This window comes from Populus euphratica, unplaced genomic scaffold, assembly GCF_000495115.2.
Source record: "Populus euphratica unplaced genomic scaffold, PopEup_1.0 scaffold996.1, whole genome shotgun sequence".
Lineage (NCBI taxonomy): Eukaryota > Viridiplantae > Streptophyta > Magnoliopsida > Malpighiales > Salicaceae > Populus > Populus euphratica.
The window spans coordinates 37,229-43,283 of record NW_011500854.1 but is presented as its reverse complement, the minus strand read 5'-3'; the positions used below and the strand labels follow the sequence as shown (position 1 = coordinate 43,283).

Below are 6,055 nucleotides of genomic sequence, written 5' to 3'. Positions count from 1 at the left end.
CTTGACGAGATTTACAAGTATTAGCATTAATCGAATAAGATGACTAATGTAATCATGTTAACAATCTATAATCAGATTGGAACCTTCTTTGTGTGTGGTTTCCAATTGAATAATAAGAGTTTATACTATACTTGTTTAACATACTATTAGTGGATCCTCTAACTTTGACATTCGTTATTATCATTATTTAATCTTTACAATAATATTTCATCTCAAAGTTCTCATCTTCTTCTTCTTCTTCTCCTCCTTCTTCTTTATTATTATTATTATTATGATTATTATTACTACTAATACTATTATTATTGTTGTTGTTGTTGTTATTATCATTGTTGTATTATTATTATCTGTAATTTATACAATTAACCTCCCTATGGTTCGACTCTAGTCTTGTCGGGTTATTTATTACTTCGACACTCCTGCATTTAGGAGAAGACATCAATTTTTTAGTCATGTCATCAACTTTAAGTGAAAAATATAAACAATCAGAAGTAATAAGTTCAAATGAACCTAAAAAGAGTAAAAAAAATTAGAAAGAAAAGGCACCTAGATACATTTTTCATTTCTACTAATTCAATTGTATTTTTAATAGAAGGTGGTAGAAACACAATATTAAAAATAACACCTAAGACCTTAAATGTAAAAGATGATCTAAAGACATCCTATGAAGCTATGTCTTCTACGGATGTTTTTTTTTTTTAAGAAATGATAAATAATAAAATAGATTCAATATTGTCTAACTATTAGGTCCTAATAGATTTACCTTTAGGTTATAAGACAATAGGATGTAAGTGAGTGTTTAGAAGAAAATACAATACTAGTGGTTCTACCAAAACTTCAAGGTAGGATTAATTAGCAAAGGTTTTACTCAAATAAAGGTATTGATTATTTCACACTTATTTTTCAGTGGAAAAAATTATATCCATTAGAGTTTTATTTTCTTTAGTATCAATTTATAAATTTTATATTCATCAAAAGGATGTTAAGACAATTTTCTTAAATGAATATTTAAAGGATGAAGTTTATACGGAGAAAATTAGGGGTTTTATACTTCCTAAAAATGAGAAAGCTTTTTGTAAATTAGTAAAGTCTTTATATGGTTTAAAACAAGCTCTAACACAATGGCATAAGAAGTTTGTCAAAGCAATTTTATTAAATGGTTTTTGTCACCCTCTTGCAAAGCCCGACATCATGTTGACCCTTTTTGGGAGTAGGGATATTGATGTTAGGGTCTTTTTTTTATGAATAAGAGACTCTTCACCTAGTATTATGGTCACTAGAAAACCTAATTGGTCTTTGAGAGATTCTAAGGCAAGAGACTGGTTGCGTAAATGGAAGGTATTAGCACCCTCAGTACGCGTTACCTAAAGTAAGCTGCTTGGTATTTAGGTTATCTTATAACTATTATGGTGTTGGTTTTTTCTAATCCCATTAGTTTTCCTAGGATAGTTTTACTTTATAAAAAAAAGTTGGGTTCAAAGTTTAAAAGCAAGAACCCTTGGCCAATATAGATCATACCCTTAGATATATCTCCAGAGTGCCAAAAAGAAATAATGCAGATCTCTTAAAATCTATGTTTGATTTGAACTAAATTTATAACCTATAAATTAAAAGACAACTAAGATAGAAATATAAGGAGATTCAATGTGCTTAGGAGCTCATTTCCTTAGTATTTCAAGAATTTGCAACTCGTAAATCGCATGGGAAAAGGAACAAAGATTTAGAAATTTAAGGAAATTCAGAGCGTTTTAAAAAGCCTCTTTTTTCCTTAGTGTCTCATACTTTCATGGCTCGTAAACTGTGGAGTCAAAAACTTAAATGTCCTCAATTATAATCAAGGTTTCATTTAAAAAGCCTCTTTTTTCCTTAGGGTTTTTTTTATCCAAATATTAACAGTGAATAATAACAAGTTATTCCCAATAATATTGTTGTTACTCAATTTTGGACGTCACGTGTTGGAGATGGTGTATACCTCTTTTGAACTAAGTGTAGTAGTTTAGCTCATGTTTGCCAGAAGATTGACAAAAGCAGAGAGAAATATTTTTTTTCAAAACCTTTTTTGAGCTATTTTCTGCTCTTTTTATCCTTCCCTTTTGTACCAAAATCATCAGGTTTTTTTAGGTTGATCAGGAGTCTTTATAATACTAAATTCATTTCTTCTTTATCTAGTCTTTAAGGTTGGATAAATCCCTCAGAAATTGCACTAAAAAATTGGTTCTGCTGTTGTCACAATTTTTTGTTCCAACTTAGGCTCTGATTCTGATTTTGTTTTATACAATATTTGACCATCCTACCTATATTCTATCACTCATGACATGTTGAAAAATTAACCTGCACCTTTATTAGGTCCTAGGAATCATTGTTCTTAGGGCAAATTCTTTGTTAGATTTGGATGTTCAACATTGTTAGATAAAAAAACATTTTTGACCAATAAGATTACTGCTAGAATATATTCTCTAAAACAATTTTATCTCACTTCAACTCCTCATCAAAGTTGTAGTCCTAGACATGTAGATAAATCTGGGATTTTGAATCACTTGATTTCAATATCAGAAACTCAAGATATTCCTGTTTGAATATCTAACATGGAGGTAGAGAATTCTACCTCGAGAAAGATCCTGACCCGAGTTTTGCACTAAAAAAACTCTATTTCTATCATCAATTTTGTTGATTTGTTCTTAGATCATACTCTTAGTCATATTAAGATTCTTGGCATTTGTTAGTTTTTGAGCTAGATCAGGAGACCCTTTTGACTGACTAAATTAATGCTAGATCTTGTTCTTTAAAATAATTTTATCTCACTTCGACTCCTCATCAAAGTTGTAGTCCTAGACGCGTAGATAAATTTGGGCTTTTCAATCTTTTAAAAAACAAGTAATATTATTTATTTTTTTTTGTATTTACTTTGTGGTGTTTGTGTTTTTATATTGTAAAAATATTCCTTTGCAATTCCTGAATATTTGAAGGTTTATTTTGCAATTTCTAAATTGTATCATGTAAAAATAATGTGTGAGTGGAGCATAGTAAAAGTGGATGTATGTGTGTGTGTGTTATTATTATTTTTTCTCCTTGAAAATTTTGAGAATATATACATGGTTTGTTGTCTTTAATTGTGATACTTGTTCTTTAAAAAAAAATATAAATGTTTTTCTTATATGCTGCATATAGCCAATACCTAACATGTTTTGAATATTTTTAATAAAAAAAACAAATATTTAAAGTTCGAAAATGTGTTTTCGCATGGATTTCTTAAACACAACAAAATTATTTTCTTCATTTCTGGATTTTACAACATGCTTGTTAAACTCCAAAGGATATTGGCCAATATTTAAAAAAAATATAAAAATCTTATTTTGAAGGGAATTCATCTATTATTCACTGCTAATGTTTGGATAAAGAAATCCTTAAAGAAAAAATATCTAAAATATTATTAGGAATAATTTGTTATTATTCACCGTTAATATTTGGATGAAATCCTAAGTGGTAAATATTCAAAATAATTTTCTAGGAATAATAAATCCGCACACATCCTTGAAAGAAACCTTGATTATAATTGAAGACATTTTAATTTTTCACTCCATGGTTTACGAGTTGTGAGAGTAGAAAACACTAAGGAAAAAATAAGCTTTTAAAACGCCCTAAATTTCTAAATTTTTGTCCCTCCTCCTTGTGATATACAAGTCGCAAACTCTTAAAATACTAAGGAAAAAAATAAGCTTTTGAAGCACATGAAATCTTCTTATATTTCTATCTTAATCAATTTAGTTGGAATCAAACCTAGAAAAACTAATGAGATTAAAAAACACCAACACTGTAGTAATGATAAGGCAAACCAAACACCAAGCAATTTATCTTAGATAAGGCATACTGAAGGTGCTAATACCTTCCCTTTACGCAACTAGTCCCTTGTCTTAAAATCTATGAAAGACCAATTAGGTTTTTTAATGACGAAAATACTAGGTGGTGACTCCCTTATTCACAAAATCAAAACAAAAAACCCTGAAATCTATCGAGGATCGCCACAACGTCGTGAGGGTGTGACAAATATTTTGGGTATTCATCCATTTTGGATTTCTTTATCCAAACATTAACAATGAATAATAGATGAATTCCCCTCAAAATAAGATTTTTATATTTTTTGAATATTGGCCAATACCCTTTGAAGTTTTATAAACATGTTGTAAAATCCAGAATGTAAGAAAATAATTTATTTTGTTGTCTTTAAGAAATCCATGCGAAAACACATTTTCAAAACTCCAAATATTTGTTTTTTAATTAAAAAAAATTCAAAACTCCAAAGAAAAAACAAATCTTATTAAATTGGTCATTAATTCAAATTTATAATTTTCTCAAATACTTTAAATTTGAGAGAGCATGCAAATAAAAGAAAATCTTAACAAATAAAATGACCATTTAATATTTGTGGCTGAAATTGCAAAAACAAAATTGATTATCTAAATGAGAAAAAGAAGTAATGCTCCATTAATTAGGAAAATATATAGTGTTGTTAGATAATAATATAAATTATATCTTGGAACCTCACCTAACAGCTTAAGCTTTTAGGTTGAATTGATTCTTTGACATGATATTAGAGCTTTGATAACTAAGTGGTCACGAGTTTGAATCTTAGCATCCTTATTTATTTGATTAAAATTAAACATAAGATTAAAAAAACTTGTGCAAGTTTCAAGCCCAAAAGGCTTTTATTTGATGGGGTATATTAAAGAATAATATAAATCATATCTTGAGACCTTGATTACCTAACAACTTAAAGTTTTAAGTGAAATTGGTTTTTCTACTAGTATAAATAGTACATAATTATACTGTTTAAGTTTCTAAAATTAATTACCTTTATGGAGGCCATTTGGATCACGCTCCTACTTTGTTGTAGTAAAGTCTAGTTATCTCAAAAGTTGGCATCACCGTGGTATGTGAAATTTTTACCACAATAATTATCAAAGAATCATATCAATTTAAAAGTCTAAGATATTATGTAAGATTTTAGGATATGATTTATATTATTCTTTAACATATCTTTTTAAGTGAAAGTTTTTCAAACTAAAACTTGCATAGACTCATATTATCATGTGTTTAGTTTTTATTAAATAAATAAAAATAGTGAAATTTAAATTCGTAACCACTTTATCATTAAATCTCTAATACCAAGTTAAAAAACTATATCAACTCAAAAATTTAAGTTACTAGATGAGGTTTTAAAATATTATTTATATTATTTTATAACAATAACAAGCATAACAAATTTCATAGGTGCTAACTGAATCATCATTGAAGAAACATTGAGAGAAACTGAAGTATGCTCCTGCCAAGAACGAGTCACAACCCTGGCAAATTGAAGCCCTTCCACTCTGCATGATGTAGTACAAGACGATTGCTTCCTCAAAATCCAAGCTTCCATTGCCGTCCTTGTCCAGCACGCTAAATATGCTCCGATGAGTAAAATATGTGCCTTTTTTCTCTTGAGAGAGTCCGCGTATTCACGGAGGCTAATTTGCCCGTCTCCGTTCTTATCCATGGCATTGAAAGTATTCCTGGCCAGTTTCTTGTTATTTTCGGGCAGATGTTCATAATAAGCTACAACAGCCCGGCGAATCTCCTCCATATCTATTTATGCGTGTAATATTTAAGAGGAAGAAAATTTAAGAGGATAGTGGAAGAGATAGCTTGGATCTACAACTTCAAAACTCCGAAGGCACTTTTGAGGAAGAGGCTCAACTCTAATCTAAAATTTCTTATGCCTAGTCCAGGTATTTGATGAGACCGTGTCTTAAAATCAGACCTGGATTAATTCAGATCCAAGATGAGATGTGTCAGGTTAATCCACGGCAAATTAGGTTAATTTTTGTATTACCAAGTAAACTCTGATTTATTTTTTTTAATTCTAAACTTTGATACAGTTAGGTTTAACTAAATACACGAAGTAATATATTAATTTACCAAGTCATTTAAATTTAACTAGATAAATATAAGAAATAATTTAAAATAAACAAAATCCAAATCAAGCTATCAATCAATCATCGAGATTTTTAATCAACCTGCC

General features: G+C 29.1%; 1 protein-coding gene and 1 pseudogene across 2 annotated transcripts in view; both read right to left on the bottom strand.

Moving 5' to 3' along the window:
• LOC105116598 (uncharacterized) overlaps positions 1 to 5,738 on the bottom strand; it is a 14,642-nt gene extending 8,904 nt beyond the window's left edge. For both annotated transcript variants that reach the window (XM_011014019.1, XM_011014020.1), the window contains exon 1: positions 5,620 to 5,738. The gene's annotated coding sequence lies outside the window, so the exon portion shown is untranslated. The remainder of the gene's footprint in view (positions 1 to 5,619) is intronic.
• Positions 5,223 to 5,641, bottom strand: LOC105116600 (fimbrin-like; annotated as a pseudogene).
• Positions 5,739 to 6,055: the final 317 nt, after the last annotated feature.